Source organism: Lissotriton helveticus, chromosome 1_1 (genome assembly GCF_964261635.1).
Source record: "Lissotriton helveticus chromosome 1_1, aLisHel1.1, whole genome shotgun sequence".
NCBI lineage: Eukaryota > Metazoa > Chordata > Amphibia > Caudata > Salamandridae > Lissotriton > Lissotriton helveticus.
This window is the reverse complement of record NC_136057.1, coordinates 1,754,732,290-1,754,752,363: the sequence shown is the minus strand read 5'-3', so window position 1 is coordinate 1,754,752,363 and position 20,074 is coordinate 1,754,732,290.

The following is a 20,074-nucleotide window of genomic DNA, read 5'->3' as shown; positions in this document are numbered from 1 at the left end:
CTTATCCAAAGTTACCAAATACTACCAAATGTCTTTATATTACCAGATCTCATTGCAAACAGCCTCTCTTGTCTTTGAACCTTGTTCATTTTCTCATACCAATTGGCATAACAGGGAACAAAGTCAGACCTTCATCTCTGGAGCATCAAAGACCCAGCCACCAACATAGCAATAAACAAGATCATATACGATCTCATTGATATAACTAGCATTGGGCATATGCCCTTGAAAGCCAGTGCTGGATTTTATGGTAAACGAATTCCCACCTAAAAATCTAGAAACCTATAAACACCTTCCCAAAATTCTCTGAGCTTATTGCAAAGCCAGAGTAGGTGGGCCCATCCTCCTCCACCCATCATTCTGCATCTAAAACATTGATTGGGGCAGCTCTGGTTCACTTTATGCAGAAACTGGGGATTTCGATATACCAACCATTTGGCAAAATATTGCATCTTGTGGAAGTTAACCACATCATGGTAGAGACATTATATATATTGATTTTTAACCAATCACCATTAGATATACACACATTATCTTCCCTGAGCCATTTAGATGAAATAGGGGCATATAAGTCAGTCTTCACACAAGATAGCAAGTATCAGGTCCACAGCTCTATCTTCCTAACGCCTGAATTACCCATCAAGTTCAAAACCAACTCCTTCTTGGACACCAGGGACTGTATTATGGAAGTGGCCTGAGGGCGCAACGGGTGTTAGCACCGCTTTGCATGCCCCTGGTGCACTTTGGTATTACAGAAAGAGCAGCAGAGGCTTGTGCAGTCCTTTCTATAATATAGACTGAGCTGGTGCACATAGTGCCAGTGATATCACTAGAGGGCATTCCCCTATTTGCATGGGGCATGGCCCCATGCAAATGAGGGAATCCCTTTGCCTCTGCACTTGCGTCGTAATATAGACACGGATGCAGAGGCAAAGAAGCTGTCATGAGGCACACTGACAGTGTTCTCCCTGATGTCAGCCCTCTGGAAGGGATCAAGGGGGAATCGATTGACTCCCTAGACATCCCATTGCAGGCATATGCAGCCACTCACTGCACCCGCCTGCAAGTGTATCTCTCACACCTCTTAAAAGTGCAAGTGGGTTGCCGCCTTTACAGGGAAACATAGAGCGACTGCTTCAAAACCCCTCTGTTTTTCACATGAATGCGCTGCCCTGTGGGGCAGCACAAGGTCATGGCTGCCCTGGGGGCAGCTCAGACAATGTAATGGGATGCATGTTCCTTGTTTATGCCCGACACCACAGTTGTAAGGTGCACTGTGGCGCATACATGGAAAGTGCACCTTATCCATATTATGACCCCAGTTTTTTAGGATCATCCTTTTGAAACACCTTGAGTAAAGAACTGTATAACCACTGTAGTCTACCTCATCCCAGGTTTTCCACCTATCGCTGTGCAGGAAATACTCCAACTTCACAAATTCATTCGTGTCCCACCAAGCTATAGTAGGTGAATCTAAAAGGACACGTCCCTCTCAGTCCAAGTAGCTCAAATGGTTTTTAGAATTAACGTAAAGTATTTAAATACCTTATAAAACTGTGCTCTTTTCTTAAAAAGCACTTCCAAAGTCTTATATCATACTTTTTAAGGATATTTAACAAGTCTTAGCACATCTCTAATTTGATATTTCACCACCATCTTATCCACAAATTCATTCTGAAGATGGGTGCATACAGGGCTTGCCTTATTAAATATAGACATATACTTAGCAAAATGTGCAAAATAAAACATCTTGAAGTACAGGAGGGCCACTGCCCCTTCATCTGTACTGTGATATAAAGTGCATAGTACAATCATTGAACTACTAGTTTTATTCTGCAAACAAGAAGAAATCAGTGAATTAATTTCAGTAAAAAGTTTTGAATTGATGGTGCATGGTGTTGCAGTGAATAAGAAACTGAGTAGCAGAAGGATTGACATCTTGATTAAAGCAACCCAGCAACGTAAAAGGAAGAGACATCCACCTAGTAAATAGATCTTAAATATTAAACAGAATAGGTCTATAATCCAAATCATATAAAGCGTTTAAATCTTCCTTAAAATAGACCCTTAATGCCAATTAAGATGGACATGAACACAGTCTCTGAACTCCGGAGCAGGTCCCTCTATAGAACACTTACATAAAATGTGATAGGGCGCATGTTCCTTGTTTGCGCCCGCCACACCGATTTTAAGGTACACCATGGCACCAACATGGAAAGTGGGCCTTATCTATAATATGACCCCAGTTCTTTAGGATAATCCTTTTGCAACACTTTGAGTAAAGTACTGTAGCACCACTGCAGCCAGCTTTTGTCGTACAACACCATTAAATCTACCTCATCCCTGGTTTTCCACCAACCACTCTGCAGGACATACCCCAACTTCACAAATTCGTTCCTGCCCCACGTAGCTACAATAGATGGATCTAAAAAGGTAACTTCCTCTCACTCTAAATAGCTCAAATGGGTTTTAGAATTCATGTTAAGTATTTCAAAAGCCTTATCAAACTGTGCTCTTTTTTAAAAAGCACTTCCAAAGTCTTATATTGTACTTTTTGGGGATACTTAACAAGTCTTAGCACATCTCTAATTTGACCCATGCCGCGGAAGGAGCACCACCCTGAAAGAACCAGGGGCCATGCGGTCTTGACTACGTGCCAAGAACATGGTACAGCAGCATATGGATTCTGCACGAATTCCACACCGCGAGGCCCATCTGTGGGCTTGAAATGTTACCGACTGAACATTAGCGCGACGTGAGGCACTACAAGTCCCATAAGTCCCATCCAGGGCGTGCATCTAAGCAAGAAGGGGTGTGGTGCCTCAAGCGCTCCTTCATAACTGCCAAATCCTCTGAAGAGAAGTGGGGACACTTCGAAACCCGTCAGGCATCCAAGGCAGTTTGAACAGTTAAAGGATATCGCTGTGCTGGAGGCGTGCTTACCATTTAAGGCTCCTTGTGGGCAGCTGAGGTCCGGGTGCTCCTTTGTACGTTGGGTACTTTGGAGCTGGAATATTTACGCGGCGACCCATGCCACGGAAGGAGCACCACCCTGAAAGAACCGGGGGCCATGCGGTCTTGACTACGGGCCGAGAACATGGGACAGCAGCACACACCGCGAGGCCCATCTGTGGGCTTGAAATGTTACCGACTGAACATTAGCGCGACGTGAGGCACTACAAGTCCCATAAGTCCCATCCTGGGCGTGCATCTAAGCAAGAAGGGGTGTGGTGCCTCAAGCGCTCCTTCATTACTGCCAAAGCCTCTGAAGAGAAGTGGGGACACTTCGAAACGCGTCAGGCATCCAAGGCAGTTTGAACAGTTAAAGGATATCGCTGTGCTGGAGGCGTGCTTACCATTTAAGGCTCCTTGTGGGCAGCTGAGGTCCAGGTGCTCCTTTGTACGTTGGGTACTTTGGAGCTGGAATATTTACGCGGCGACCCATGCCGCGGAAGGAGCACCACCCTGAAAACACCGGGGGCCATGCGGTCTTGACTACGGGCCGAGAACATGGGACAGCAGCATATGGATTCTGCACGAATTCCACACCGCGAGGCCCATCTGTGGGCTTGAAATGTTACCGACTGAACATTAGCGCGACGTGAGGCACTACAAGTCCCATAAGTCCCATCCAGGGCGTGCATCTAAGCAAGAAGGGGTGTGGTGCCTCAAGCGCTCCTTCATAACTGCCAAAGCCTCTGAAGAGAAGTGGGGACACTTCGAAACGCGTCAGGCATCCAAGGCAGTTTGAACAGTTAAAGGATATCGCTGTGCTGGAGGCGTGCTTACCATTTAAGGCTCCTTGTGGGCAGCTGAGGTCCGGGTGCTCCTTTGTACGTTGGGTACTTTGGAGCTGGAATATTTACGCGGCGACCCATGCCGCGGAAGGAGCACCACCCTGAAAGAACCGGGGGCCATGCGGTCTTGACTACGGGCCGAGAACATGGGACAGCAGCATATGGATTCTGCACGAATTCCACACCGCGAGGCCCATCTGTGGGCTTGAAATGTTACCGACTGAACATTAGCGCGACGTGAGGCACTACAAGTCCCATAAGTCCCATCCAGGGCGTGCATCTAAGCAAGAAGGGGTGTGGTGCCTCAAGCGCTCCTTCATAACTGCCAAAGCCTCTGAAGAGAAGTGGGGACACTTCGAAACGCGTCAGGCATCCAAGGCAGTTTGAACAGTTAAATGATATCTCTGTGCTGGAGGCGTGCTTACCATTTAAGGCTCCTTGTGGGCAGCTGACGTCCGGGTGCTCCTGTGTACGTTGGGTACTTTGGAGCTGGAATATATATATATATATCTATGTATATATACACCACCTTCCCTCTGCACACCACCTGCACTTATCCCAACTGCGCACTCGTCACCTCACGTTGTATGCTCCTGATTTTATTGAATGCCAAATGTGATATATAGTCCATCTTGTGAGCCCTTGATCTATTGACAATCCCTGTGATATTTATTAAAGCACAATCATTTACTGAATGAGTTATTTGGTGTTGTCATATTCTTATTTCATAGACCATGTGTTGGTTGGTGATGCATTGTGAATATTTTCCACTGTGACTATCCTTTTTGTACCACTCAATAACTCTGAGGGCAGATGCTCTCAGTTTAACACATTTGTTGCAGAATCTATCCCAGAGGATCGCAATTTTCAGGTTCACCAGTATTGGCATGTAAAGCTATATCAGTGGCTAGAGTTAGCAAGTTGTATACTGGTTGTTTCGGCGTTGCCCATCTCAAGGGCCAATGCTCAGATGTCCTTTTCACAGATAAAAGTTGATATGGGAAGAAAAGAGCAAATGTGCATGACCAAAGACTCACTGAAGAAGTATTGTATGGTGTACTACAATAAGTTTGATTTGTAAAAATTTATTTGGGCCTCAAATTCACTGTACGTACACTGTCTATGTACTATGCTCTATCAGTGCAAAACGCAAGCAATAATTAAAGCAAATGTTCCATAAACACTGAAAAAACACTGTTTCTGTTGTCTTTAATGTCACAAAAATATGCAACTACTAATAACCACTGTTTTGTAAGGTGTTGAAATCACTTGAAGACACTAGAAAAAACAGAATTTACCAAAAGTAGAAACTGAAAACAGGAAAGCCTATACATAATAAACAAACATTAATAATGGGAGCTCATATCTCAAAAGAAATCATACTTTAGGAAATATAGAGTAACATTTAATAAATAAAATGACATAAAAATACAGAACTCCAATCAGTAGGACAAGGGATATGAGTTTTTAAAGTTTCAGGCGAAAATAGCGCCATAAAGCATAAAGCACCACTTTCAGTTAGCTGGTCGCTCTGGAACAGTAAAGGCACAAGTTCAGGCTTACCACAACCACATTTGTCCCGCTGAAGAGTCACCTTCTCAAGTACATGTAAAGAGCTGCCGCTCGCATTGGCGGGGACCCCAAGGAGGTCGTTTCTGGTGCAAAGAGCATGTTGGGCATGGCGGAGAGTGGCTGCTATAGCACGAAAAGCCAGTCGTTGTTGGATATTCATGTTGGAGATCGACACTGGATTTTTGTTGACAGTGCAAAGAACAGGTCTCATTGGAGCTTCATATCAGTTCTGATGGTCATTATTGGCATAAAGTTCAGGTTCTACTGAAGCTTCGAGTTAGGGTGGTCAATTCTCTTCATGACCCTGGCTTGGGGCCTGCATAAAGCAGACTGAATCCAACTTCCAAAGCCCATATTCTTCAGTCTTTGGATAAGGTAGTCCTGACTGAGAGTATTGAATGTATTATTCTATGTTGATGGAAACTACTGCTGGATAACTGCTATACTCGGGGATACCAACCAATACATGAAACAATTTGCAAACATTGGATGTTGTACTCTCGTTTTGGACAAACCCCTCTGACCTGAGTATACTATTAAGGGAACATATACTTGCATCCTATTGGAGACCACTTTGACCAAGATTGTGCTATCTAGATTTATAATTGGCCTGGGTGGAGTTTGCGGAGTTCTGCTATGCGGAACTCTGCGAAGTGCTGAAAAAACTCTGTGGTACTGCATGGTGGTGTAAGTTGCACTGCTCACACTGATTTTTAGCACCAGGGGTTTGTCCCTTGCTGTAAAATCAACACAAACAGCATCACAAGCACTTTCTACTACTCAAATAAATGTTCTACTCGAGCAGCAGCTTCCTCAACACGAATGCCAAGTTTCTCAAAGCAAGGGGTAGTGACCTGAAGCAACCGCGCACATTTAGAAATCTCGCCCAGAGGTGGTCTAGCGTATGATTTTCCTTGCTCGCGCTCACCAACTCAATGCTGTAGAGAAAAAGCTGTGCTCCAGGCCGCTTCACAGAGTTTTTGGAACTCCGTGCTCTTCGCAGAGTGGGCAAAACTCTTCAAACTCTGCTGGCTCCGCGGAATTCGTCACCTACCCCTAAATTACAAGGGATAAACGGCCATAAAACAAGCAGTCAAACTGGTCTGGGCCGGGCTTTGCAGCATAGTAATCAGTGCCTGCCGAGACCTGGGAAGTAGCGTATCTTTCTCTCTTGCCACCTCATATATGCATAACAACCTGGAGGGGACTGAGCTAAATGATCCTTAGATCTTTTGTAAACCACTAAAGGCAGGCCAATGCTCCCTGGGACCTTTGTTGCCCCCATCTGATCTATAGCTAAACTAATTTCAGGTAGAGATAAAGGTGCGTCCAACTCCTCGATTTATCCCTTGTAAGTCGAGCTGTGCCTGCCTCTTTGATACATATTTTTTGCACGAGTGGTCCTTTTATAGTTTCATGTTTTTCTTAGGCTGAGTTTCAATCTGCAGGGTGAAGCTGTACTGCTCTAGTTGCTTTTCAGGATGTATTTTGTTGTTTGGTTTGTCGCCTTTATGCTCTGTTTTTAAAAAGGAAAGTGTTTCTACTATTTGTTAACTATTGTTAAATTTATTTGCATAGTTTCATAGGTTGCTTAGGGAATAGTTTAGATTTTCTTACCATTATTGATAAACACTAATTAGCGGATGTTTTATATATATATACATATATATTCACACACTCCAGGTTTATAATTCCTTGATGAAAAACCCAGAGTCGGAGCCCAAATATAGAACAGTGCTGTCAGATTTTTTTAGCAGAAAAAACACACCCAACGCGTTTCGAGATCAGCCGATCTCTTGCTCACGGGTGGAGCTTATCAATACCATCCTTCTTTTAAAGTAATATACTCAGTTTAAAGTTGTACCTCGTGATCATAGATATAAAGAAAACATTTAGGTTAATTCAGTGTTCCATACTCTTTCAAATCAAAAACAGATTGTATAAACATTCCATTCATGTCCATAAATCAGGAAAGGAGAAATATGTATATATAAATACACAATGGAAGTCACAATTCATTAGGTAGTTGAATTCTCGAGGCAAAATAATTGATAAATAAATGTTCAACAATACGTTAAAGTTGCCATAAAATTTCTCATGCAATCCTGCTGGTATTAAATTCAGGCAACGTATTGATGTGATTGTGTTAAGTCACACAAACAGTCTAATGGTCATAGTTTGACAATACCGCCCCAGTGGGCAATGCCGCAAAATTCACATCCACCATTACAGTTCCTTCCACAATTCCGCCCAAGTGGGCATAGTTCAATATTAATCCATTTTCTGCAAAAGAAAAGAAAAGGACACTACTATAGTACCAGTTGTTACCTTACAGATCCGTGTACAGTTAAAACCATAGATTAAAACCAGAATTCAATTACCCAAAAGTAAGCGACTACTCAATATATCAACAAGATTCATTTCAATTATGGAGGTGAATTGCTAACTCTTCCCCCAAATTGTGACCTACAGGTTGCATTGTATTGTACATAATAATGTACTTTGATTCCAATTTTCTCAACTCCAACCACCTGTTCCCCCCCTCTCATTACTCTCTACACTATCCAAGACACAGAATTTCATCAAGTTGGGATTCTTGTTGTGTACCTCGGCAAAATGCCTGGCTACAGGGTATTGTTGATTCACATTTCTGATCGCTCTCTGATGCTCTAAGATTCTCAACTTCGCTTGTTTAGTAGTGCACCCTATATAGAATTTTTTGCATGGACATTCCAATGCATAAATTACGTATTCTGTGGTGCACCTGAAATGTTTAGTAATCTTATGTGCACAGCGTTCTTTAGACAGTTGTATTGTTTTGCAATTGCTGCTGTATTTGCACGCTTTGCATCTGCGACATGGATAAAATCCCTGTATTGTATTGATTCTGTGATTCTCTTTAACCAATGTGGTACTCAATACATCTTTCAAGGATTTTGCCTTCCTTTTTTTTTTTTTTCAGTTCAAAAAATTTTTATTGAAAGAAATGCATGGTAAAGTACAAAAGTGAACAGGTACCGTAGGGAAAGGAGAGGGGGGAAAAAAGGGAAGGGGAAGTATACGATGAAAATATAATACAAGAATATAAGAGCAGTACAATGGTTCAGAAGGAATACATGGTAGAAAAACAAATCATGGAAAATCAGGAATATACAATGCAAGAGAATGCAATGCGAGAAAAAGCAAATAGAACAATGCAATGAATTGAATTAGCTAACATAAGAGAAATGACAAGGGTATCAGGGAGGTTTAGGAACTTCCTGCTGAGCAGGAGTAGGACGAAAAGAACGAGCAGTACAATTATCTAAGTACGAGGTGATTGGAAGCCATAGCTCAGCACGCTTAGTAGCCATTTGTGGAGGGAAAACAAAGGCAGTATCCAGTCTATGGTTATGACACACATTATACCACCAGGCCTTAAACGTAATATTTGACGTAGATTTCCAATTGACTGTAATTTGCTGAAAGGCAACCGCCAATAACAAATCCACAATGCGAACATGTAGGTCAATGTGTTCCCAACATGGAGAAAGGCTTCCTAGAAAAACATGAGCGTGTGAAAATGGAATAGCAGTTGAAAAAATAACATTGATTTGAGCCCACACTTGTAACCAGAAGGCATGAACATTCTTGCAAAGGAACAGCATGTGAAACAAAGTGGCATTCGGGGAGGCACATGACCAACAAGTATCTGGTGTAGTGGGAAAACGTTTATGAAGGGAAGATGGAGTGTGGAGTAAACGGTTGTAAATGAAGAAAAGGGATTGCGTCAGGGAGGCAGCTCTCGAGGATTTGCGAAGTTTCGACCAGATCTTATCCCAAGTGGAGGTAGGCCAGGATAAGGAAAGGTCAGTCTCCCACTGCTCCTCTACTTTGCTTTTGGGTCTAGGGCGAGGTCGTGAGTGAAGATGTTTGTAGAGGTGGGCAGCCTTTGGATAGGTAAGTAAGGTAGAGTGGAGGTGAGTGAGAGGATCAGGAGTAGGTACAGGAGGACGGGAGTGGGGAAGTTTATTGAATGTGTCCAGAACTGACGCTTTGAGAAGGAGATACTGGGGAAGAGAAGAGAGAGGTAGTTGAAATGTGAGACGAAGGGTGTGAAAAGGTTGGAAGACGGAGTCGGAGAACAATTGTGAGATCCAAAGCAACCCTCTAGTTCTCCAAGATTTCCAAAGTACGGGTTTACCTCGAATTAAAAGATATTTGTTATGCCAAATAGTAGAGGAGAGGAAATCAGCAATACAAACAGGGGGCGAAGGGTTGGAAGATAGGAGGAGTTTAAGAGTAAGCTTATGAATAGGAGTGAGAAGTGATGCAGGCTTGCGTGAAAAGGAGATACATTCGGCAAAAGAGAAAGGAGAAAGAAAGAGGCGTTCTACCTTGGTCCATAGGGGACAGGGAGAGTCAGGGTCTTGTAACCAGAAAGAGGATTGACGCAACAGGAAGGCCTTATGATAAGCAGAAAAATCTGGAAAATTAACTCCACCCTCAGAAGTGGGACGGATGAGCCGAGCTAAAGACATTCTGGGTTTACGTTTACTCCAAAGAAAAGAAGAGAGAATGGAATTAATTTTTTTAATGAATTTGGCCGGAATAGAGACGGGAATATTAGATAGGGTATACAGAATAATAGGGGAAAGCATCATTTTGATCGTGTCTAGACGACCCCACCAGGACAAGTATAGAGGGTGCCATCGAGCAGTGAGATCAGACAGTTTCTGGATGCATTTGGTTAAACAAAGGGAAACTGTATCAGGGATCGAGGGAGTGATATGCAAACCTAAATATTTAATATTAGAAGGACTCCAAGTAAAGTTCGAGGCATGAAAATCTTGTTTAAAAGTGAACTTTGTCAAAGGCAGGATTTCGCACTTATCATTATTAAGCTTGTAGCCGGAGACGGAGGAGTAATGGTGAACTTCCGACAAAAAAGCGGGAATAGAGACAGTAGGGTTAGAGATGAATAGTAAAATATCATCAGCGTAAGCTGCCAATTTAATGGAAAGGTCATGATATTGAAAGCCATGAATATTAGGGTTTTGACGGAGTTTAGACAAAAAAGGTTCTAGGGCCAAGTTGAAAAGGAAGGGCGAAAGAGGACATCCTTGACGTACACCGCGACCGAGATCAAAGTAAGGAGAGACTTGGCCGTTTGCGAAAACTGCAGCACGTGGGTGAGAGTATAACAGCGAAATTAGGGAAATAAAGTTAGGGCCAAAACCAAACCAGTTAAGGGTGTGGAAAAGATAGGGCCATTCTACCCTATCAAAGGCCTTTTCAGCATCCAAGGCAATGGCTGCAAGGGGAGTTTGGAGATGCGAGGATTTTGTCAGAACATTAAATAAGAGTCTAGTATTATCCGTAATATATCGACCTTTAACAAAACCTGATTTTTCAGCTCCAAGCAAATCAGGGAGCAGGTGATCCAATCTAAGCGCTAGTAATTTGGCGAATATTTTATAATCTATGTTGACTAGGGAAATAGGTCTGTAATTCTTACAGTACTGTACATCCTTCCCTGGCTTGGGAATCAGACAGATATGGGCATCAGAAAAAGTACCGGAAGAAGTACCTAAATCAACAAAAGAATGGAGAAGGGAGTGGAGTTTTGGAATAAGAAGCTTGGAAAAATGAAGATAGAATTCGACAGTGAAACCATCAGGACCGGGTGCTTTGTTCAGCTTTAAACGATTGAGGGCATCCAGTAGCTCTTTTTGCGAAATATCAGATTCTAAGGAAGAGAGATCTAGGGGAAAAGAGGGAGGGACCTGAATGGTAGAAAAAAAATGAGTGAGAGTTTGAGGGGAAGAGGGTGTATCTGAGGTGTATAGGGACTTATAGAAATGTGAGAAGGTAGCAAGAATATCAGCATCTTTATGATGTAAATGGGCACCATCATCATATATCGATTCAATGTTTATTTTATTTTGTTTGACCTTTAAGTAATTAGCAAGAATCTTCCCGGCTTTGTTTCGACCACCGTAAAATTTGGCACTAGATTTAAGTAAGTATAAAGAAGCATCCTCAGTAGATTTCTCATTAAATTTAAGTTTGGCAGCAACTAGAGATGTCAGACTATCCGAGGAGTGTGAGGTAAAATAGGCGTGTTCCAGTCTTTTAATGTCCTGAAGGAGGGTGTTAGTGAATTGACGGGCAGATCTACGTTTTTTGGCAACAAAGGTAATAATGAAATCCCGTGCAGCTGCTTTAAATGTATCCCAAAGGGTATGTTTCGAAATAGGTGGGACATCATTAAACAAGAAGAATTCATCAAAAAAGGCAGAAAAAGAAGCAGAAAAATTGGGATCTAGAAGGAGAGCGTTATTAAAACGCCATCTCTTAGGACCGTCAGTTTTGGGTAGAACTTCAAGACTAATCAGGACTGGGGCATGGTCTGAAAATAGAATTGGACCAATTTCCGCCGCCTGCAAAGTTTGAGAAAGGGCATGTGAAACAAAAATATAATCAAGCCGTGACTGAGAACGATGATGGGGGGAGTAAAAGGTGAACTCTTGCACAGTTGGGTTGCATAAACGCCAAGAGTCAACGAGCTTATGTTGTGAAATAGCTTGGGTGAACAATTTGTGGGGCCTTGTGGGAACATAAATAGCATCAGATTTCCTATCCAAAAAGGGGTCAAAGGGGTGATTGCAATCACCTGCAAGAATGAAGTTATCATCCATAAATTGAGTAATACGTGGAGAGAGGTCAGCCCAAAAAAGGGGGTCACCCGTCGTGGGACCATAGACATTAAGGAGAGAGATTGGAACACCTCTAAGTGATAGTCTGACATGAGTCCATCTGCCATTAGTATCAGATTCTTGAGAAATAACCAATAAAGGGAGTGATTTACGGCAAAGAATGGCAACACCATTACGTTTCCCATCGCCCTGTGAAAAGAAGACATCACCCACCCAACCTCTTTTAAGTTTATCAGATTCTGCGTCCGATAAGTGGGTTTCTTGAAGAAATGCAATATCAGTATTCAACTTAGCTAAGTGAGATAGAATACGTTGCCGCTTAACAGGTGAATTGATACCCTTAACATTCCATGAGACCAGATTCAAAGACATAGTGTATAAATAAAAGCATACATAAACTTAGCAATGCATCTTAGAAATAACAAGGAGAATAAAAAGAAGAGATTAGAGTCAAAAAAGTACGTGATCAGAAGAGGAAGTAGAAGAATAGAAGTGAGATGGAACATTAGGAAGAAATGGATATGAAGAATGAAAGCAACAATGGGAGGAAGGTCCAAAAGCAATGAGTGAGAGGTGAGAGATGAGGAAGAGGTACTGAAGGATGAAGAGAGAAAAAAGAGTGAAAAATGAGACAAGGTGTGAAAGAATTGAAGAAAACCTGAAAATAAGAGAACATCATCAAAAAGGAAAACAGGAAGTACAGTGATAAGGGAAGGGAAAAGGAGGTGGAACAGAAGACAAAAAGGGTACAAAAAACATGAGGAAAACATACCTACTAAGGGAGAATACGAGAAAAAGGAGGAGGGGGGGAGGAGCCAGGTAAGGAAGGCAGCACAACGGAGGACATCCGGCAAGGAATCAGGGAGAAGTCATCATGAATCAACAGGTTCCTGTGGAAACAAATACAAGGAAAAGCTGAGGGGGAATACAAAATGAAACAAAAAGCAATAGCAAAAATGAAGATATGGAAACGAACATAGTTGAAAACGTCATCATATGGAGAACAAAAACTGCAAACAAGGGGAATACCAGAACAACAGAACTTATTAATAATTCAAAAAGCAACTAATAGAACCAGACAATCAGCCTAAGGCATGAGGCGAGCAACAACCCAGCAATGAAATAGGATAAGTCTCCAAATAGGTGTGCAGTGCGAGGAATCAGCCAGGAGAAAAGGATGAAGGACCAGAGGTATCCATAGTAGAGGTACGATGGGCATTGATGAAACTTTGTAATCTCACTGGATCCTCATATGTGGTGGTTTTGTTATTGTAGGTTACTTTGAACAGACACGGGTGATACAAACCATACCGGGCACCCATGGCTCGCAGGGCCTCTCTCATGCTGAGGAAAGCTTTCCTACGGTTGGCAGTGGCTTTGGCATAGTCCTGAGCGAAGAATATTGGAGAATCCAGCCAAGTCAATTTGGGAAGAGCCTTAGCCGCTGCCAGAACCTTCAAAAGGTCGGTGTACTCCAGGAAATAGAGAATGACACCCCTTGGCCTTTGAGACATGGAGAGGGATGTGGGTACACGGCCCAGACGATGCGCACGTTGGATATTGAGAGATGTATCCTGCGGTAGATGCAGCAGCTTAGGGAGGAATGATTGAAAAAAGGCAATCGGGTCAGACCCTTCAAGATTTTCCGCAAGGCCGTAGATGCGAAGATTATTACGCCTGCCTCTGTTTTCTAACTCCTCCACCTGCTTTTGAAGGGCCCCTACTTGTGAGGATAAATATGTAACTTTAGTCTGTGACTCCTGGAGAGATGCAACAGAAGTTTCCACCGATGAGACTCTTGTGTCAATTTGAGACCAGTGTTCTGTGAGTACTTGGAGCTTGGCATTTGTTTCCTCCATGAAGGGGCGAAGAGTTCCATTTTCTTCGAGAAACGGGCGAAATGATCGTATTTCCTCCAAAAGCAGCTCCATGGATACAGGAGAGGATGGTTTAGGCGGGGAAAGTGGATTTTTTTTCAACCTCTTGGCTGCCGTGTTCCCTGAAAGTGCAGGAGAAGGCGTTTCCATAAGTTCCTCCGAACCTGAAGGTGAAAGAGAGTCTTCCAATTGAGAGAGAGCAGAAAAAACTTTGGAGTTCTTAATGAAGGCCGCCTTTGTAGACGCTTTGGAGGAGGAGCGAGACATGAGTTTTTGTGTTCCCATAGACAGGATAGCGAGTAAAGTCAGTAGATAATAATCCCAATTATAAGGAATAAAGCCGGAATGAATTGAAGAGGGAGCACCGACAGGTATAGCCAATGCTAGGTCTGGTGAGGTAAGTCAATGGAAATAACACTGCATACAGGGAGTATATCACACAGGAAAGTGAAAACCTGCATTCAAGTGCATCACAAAGGAGAGTTAAAGGCTGCGTTGAAATGCATGAAGCCCTGCATAGTGAATGAAGAACAGCATGAAGGGAGAAAAAAAAAACATAAGCAGATAAGAATGGAGTATCTGCATTACTGAGGGAAAGTAAGCATTCTACTATCCCTGTTTGCAAGAAAACGAGAATTGAGGCATAAATGTCAGTTCAGCAGACATCCAGACGATAACATTATTAGTGAGAAATCAAGCCTTGAGGCGGAAGTACAGCGGAGGAAACATACCGCGATGCAGGCAAGAAGATTCCAGAGCGCGGAAAATGGCGTGCGCGCTATGTGGAAATGTAAACAAGTGCCGGTATGAGCGCTGAGTGTGCGAGACAGCAGGCGTTTACCTCAAAAGGGCTAAGGACTTTGTCCGAGGTTGTTTCAGCAGGCACGGTGATGCTGGGCGGGCAAACCATAGACGGCGTCACCTGAGGAGCGCTCCGTGACAGAAACCGCAAGATGGCGGCCTCGAACACCGGAGCGCTCGGGTGAACAAGGTTGCAGTTATCTCCGCCGCTGACGTCCAGAAGAAGATTTCAAAGATGCCACCGCATGTCGGAAGTGTTCCGACGGCAAGATTAGGGCGCAGCACAGGAACAGCGTGCTGGGAGAAGGAAGTCTCCCGATGCCTCGTCGGAGCCTCACACAGCTGCCGCCATCCCTCACGGCGCCAAGCCACGCCCCCCAAGGATTTTGCCTTCCTGAAGGTCAGTGAGGGAATTTCATGAATGACTTCATTAATGTCATTGTCAAGTTTAAGTGTATCCCAGTATTTTTCTAGGCATTTGCGCAGTTTCCAAGATTGGTTATCGTATGTTGTAATGAAACGTATTTTATCTTCTGTTTCTTGTTGTTTAGGGACAAGCAGGCTATTTCTATCCATATTCTGGACCCTAGTTAAGGCTTGATTAATCACTTTTTGGCTGTAGCCCCTCTCTGAGAACCGTTCCACCATTACTTTACTCTCTTTGGAAAAGCTCTCAGCCGTGCTGCAGTTTCTTTTAGCTCTAATCAGCTCTCCTACTGGTATACTGCGTATTAAATTTGGCGGATGACAACTGCCCGCATGGAGAAGACTATTTCCAGCAGTCAATTTTCGAAATAAACAATTTTTTAAAGTCCCATCAATTGCCTCAAGTTTTATATCCAGGAATTCCAATTGTTTGTTACTGATGACACTAGTAAATCTCAGATTGAGGGAATTTTGATTCAGAATGGATTCAAATGCATGTACCTGTTGAAGGGTGCCATTCCAAACACAGAAAATGTCATCGATGTATCGTTTCCAGAGGATGACGTGGGCACTGAAGTGGGAGATCTTATTCACCACCAACTCCTCCCACCAGCCCAGATACAGACATGCCAGGCTGGGGGCGAAGCAAGTACCCATCGCCACCCCCCTGGTTTGTTTAAACAATTGTTTGTTGAAGATGAAGAAATTATTAGTTAGGCATTCCCACATCATCTCCAGAAGCATGTTAGTATGTGACAAGTGAGAAACAGATCGATCCTTAAGATAGTATTTACATGCTTCTATACCTAGTTCTTGAGGGATACTGGTATATAAACTGGCGACGTCGAAGCTCACCAACCAGTACTCAGATTTCCATGTGATGTCCTTTACAATCCTCAAAAAATCTGATGAATCCCTCACATACGAGGGCAAACTAGTGACATACGGCTGCAAGAAATGGTCTATGTACCTAGACGTATTTTCATAAAGGCTCCCCACGGAAGAAACAATTGGTCTGCCTGGAGGTGTCTGAAGACTTTTATGAAGCTTAGGTAACAAATAAAGTGCGGATAATTTAGGATACTTTACATGGAGGTAATTGTACTCGTCATCTTCTATTAACCCCCTTGCTTTCCAATCAATAAGTTTGTCACCATAAACACCTTTAGATACATTGTATTCATCTCTAGTAGCTTTTACATAATTATTCGCATCAGACAATTGCATTAAACCCTCTTTAAGGTACATGTCCAGTTGCCAGACCACTACATTTCCACCTTTGTCATTGTTTTTAATGACCACATCTGCCCAACTCTCCATCTCCTTCAAAGCAAGAAACTGTTTTTTGGTGAGCTTCCAATTTAGTTTGGGTTTCATTCTGTCCATCTTTCTCATTTCTTTAATCACGCCTTGTTCAAAACTGTCAATGTGACTGTTAATTATTTGTGGCACAAAGACCGATTTGGGTTTGAACCCACTGTTACTGCTCAATTCGACTGAGTTCTCAGTGTCAACTAAGTTAAAAATAGCATTGTCACTAACATCGTCACAGCCTGCAAATATTTGAACAGATTGTAATAGTTCTGCATCATTTACACTTAGGGCACTGGGTTTGTCAACCATTATATCCTTTTTCAGCCGTGGTTTAGTCGCAAACCATTTCTTTAACTTTAATTTGCGTGTAAAGCAAAACAGATCTATACGGGCATTAGTAAAATTAAATTTGGATGTTGGACAGAATGAAAGCCCTCTAGATAATACTTCAAGTTGTACAGGTGTTAAAATACGTTTTGAAAGGTTTACCACAGTCATGGTGTTCACTTCCTTGCTGCTCTGCCCCTGGTTACAACGCCTGCTGGACTTTGTGCTGCCTCGAATGATTTGTTTCCTCTGCTGCGTCCGCCTCTGCCTCCTTTTCCACGCCCTTTTGACGGGGTGCCTGTCTGGCGTCCCTTGGTGATTAGGGCTACCTCCTTTAAAATTAAATCTTTTGCTGGAATTGCGTCAGCTGGCTCAGAAACATCACTTTCCACAGATTCATTATCTTCATCCAGGTTTACAGATTCCCCCTGGATGGCCTCCGTTTGGTTAGGCACATTCTTCTTCAGTCCAGGTGTCATGTGTATTTTAGTTTTCTTTGCTGCATCTCTGATAACGTCATACCTTTTGGCAAAAGTCAATATTTGGCCTTTACTGTAGTCAATTTCATCGCGATGAAATGTTCGCTGTTTTTTATCTTTGATTTCCTCCTCTATTTTATCAAGGCGTTTGTTCATTTTTTCCATTTCAGTGGTAAACTCGCTTTCGCTGTATTTGGTTTTTAGTTTCCTAATTATTGCTTCACACTCTGTATTCAATTGTGCACACTCTTTCTCCCCCATTTTTTATAAGCATTTTTAACATGTTGAGGGAACATGCGTGGTTGTTATCTATCCACTCACTGATTAGGTCAGGGTCTGGATTTTGAAATGTTGGTATAACAAAAATTCTCAAGCCTCGTGGTATCCTGTTGCATTCCCGGTATTTAGTAAGGGCAGCCGCCTCCCACCACCGCGATTGCTCTTGTTTGAGATTTTTCCATAAAGCATCCCATAGCTGTCTTAGTTCATAAATTTTCTTACCAGGTGGTCGCGTTTCTTCACCAACACTGGGTTCTGTTGCAGTAAAGAGCTTTGCCGCTGCCTCCAATCTCCTATTGTTTCTCGATTCTGCCATAGTTACTGACACAACCAACCAGCCGGTATATGGTTGCGTGCACCGTGTTCCTCCGTATTGCTCTGAAATAAGCTGCTGCTGTCTTCACTTCAGGGGCGGGATATCGCAGTTCTTGACGATTGAAAACACTCCGGTCTGACCCCTATTGCCGGACAAAATCGTGTTATTGCGCGGCTTTCGTTAAATTCAAAGCCCGCTTTTCTTTTTCATGTGCGATTTCCCAACACAGCGCAGCCACAGTTCAGGCGGGCAGAAGCAATTACTTCAAATAAACACACGTCGGAATGGCGTGCTCCAGCCACTTCAAACGGCAGGCTCACGACAGGGTTCGCCAACCCCTTAATCTTCACACACTCCAGGTTTATAATTCCTTTATGAAAAAACCAGAGTCGGAGCCCAAATATAGAACAATGCTGTCAGATTTAATTAGCAGAAAAAACACACCCAACGCGTTTCGAGATCAGCCGATCTCTTGCTCACGGGTGGAGCTTATCAGTACCATCCTTCTTTTAAAGTAATATACTCAGTTTAAAGTTGTACCTCGTGATCATAGATATAAAGAAAACATTTAGGTTAATGCAGTGTTCCATACTCTTTCAAATCAAAAACAGATTGTATAAACATTCCATTCATGTCCATAAATCAGGAAAGGAGAAATATGTATATATAAATACACAATGGAAGTCACAATTCATTAGGTAGATGAATTCTCGAGGCAAAATAATTGATAAATAAATGTTCAACAATACGTTAAAGTTGCCATAAAATTTCTCATGCAATCCTGCTGGTATTAAATTCAGGCAACGTATTGATGTGTGCCTCAGTTCTCCTGAAAAACAAGATGGTGGCCAACACTTCCTGGTTTGGACAGTTTGGAATGTTGACGGTCGACTGCCAGCCAATCAGAAACTCGCTCGCGCACGTATGGGTAGGCGTACCGTACGCGTACGGTGCGCGTACGGTGAGCGCATATAGATATATAATTTGCTCAAATTCAATTTTCCCAACATCTACTGGAGGGATTTTCACCAAATATAGAAAAGGCACTACTGCATACCTGTCCCTACCATTTTGCCAAGTTTGGTGTAATTCCGTTCAGCCGTTCGGGCTGTAGCCGTGTATAAAGGTCCCATAGAAAATGCCATTTGGAAAATTTCAAATTCAATTTTCTCAAGAACTACCGGAGGCATTTTCACCAAACATAGCAAAGGCACATCTGCATACCAGGCCCTACCATTTTGCCAAGTTTGGTGTAATTTCATTTAGCCGTTCGGGCTGTAGCCGTTTCTAAAGGTCCCTATGGAAATTAACATGGGGAAAACATGTTTTGAGACCCCCCTTTCGGCCCCCGCTTGACGAATCCCCCTGAAACTTTCAGAGAAGGAGCAGAGAGGAGCTGGCCAAAATTCTGGAAAATTACACACAGATTCCTCAATCGGCGCCAAAGTTATTCCCAATAGAATGTTGAGCACATATAGATATATAATTTGCTCAAATTCTCAACAACTACTGGAGGGATTTTCACCAAATATAGAAAAGGCACTACTGCATACCTGTCCCTACCATTTTGCCAAGTTAGGTGTAATTCCGTTCAGCCGTTCGGGCTGTAGCCGTGTCTAAAGGTCCCATAGAAAATGCCATTTGAAAGATTTCAAATTCAATTTTCTCAAGAACTACCGGAGGGATTTACACCAAACATACAAAAGGCACTGCTGCATACCAGTCCCTACCATTTTGCCAAATATGGTGTAATTCCGTTCAGCCGTTCGAGCTGTAGCCTTGTCAGAATGTCCCTATGGAAATTAAAATGGGGAAAACATGTTTTAGGACCCCCTTTTTTCTCGGCCCCCTCTTGACGAATCTCCCCGAAACTTCCAGGGAAGGAGCTGAGCGCAGCGAGGCAAATTTAAAGAAAATTACAGGCAGATCCCTCAATCGGCGCCAAAGTTATTCCCAATAGAATGTTGGGGATTTCCTATGGCAACTAGGTCCTAACTATATATACCTACTGGCGACTGCCAGTAGGTAATATATATATATATATATATATATATATATATATATATATATATATATATATATATATATATATATATATATATATATTCACGCTCCAAGGTTGTCCACCATGTGAGTAGCACGCGAGCAGCAGCTTTATTTATGTGTAGGTGAGGACGGGGATCCGCTT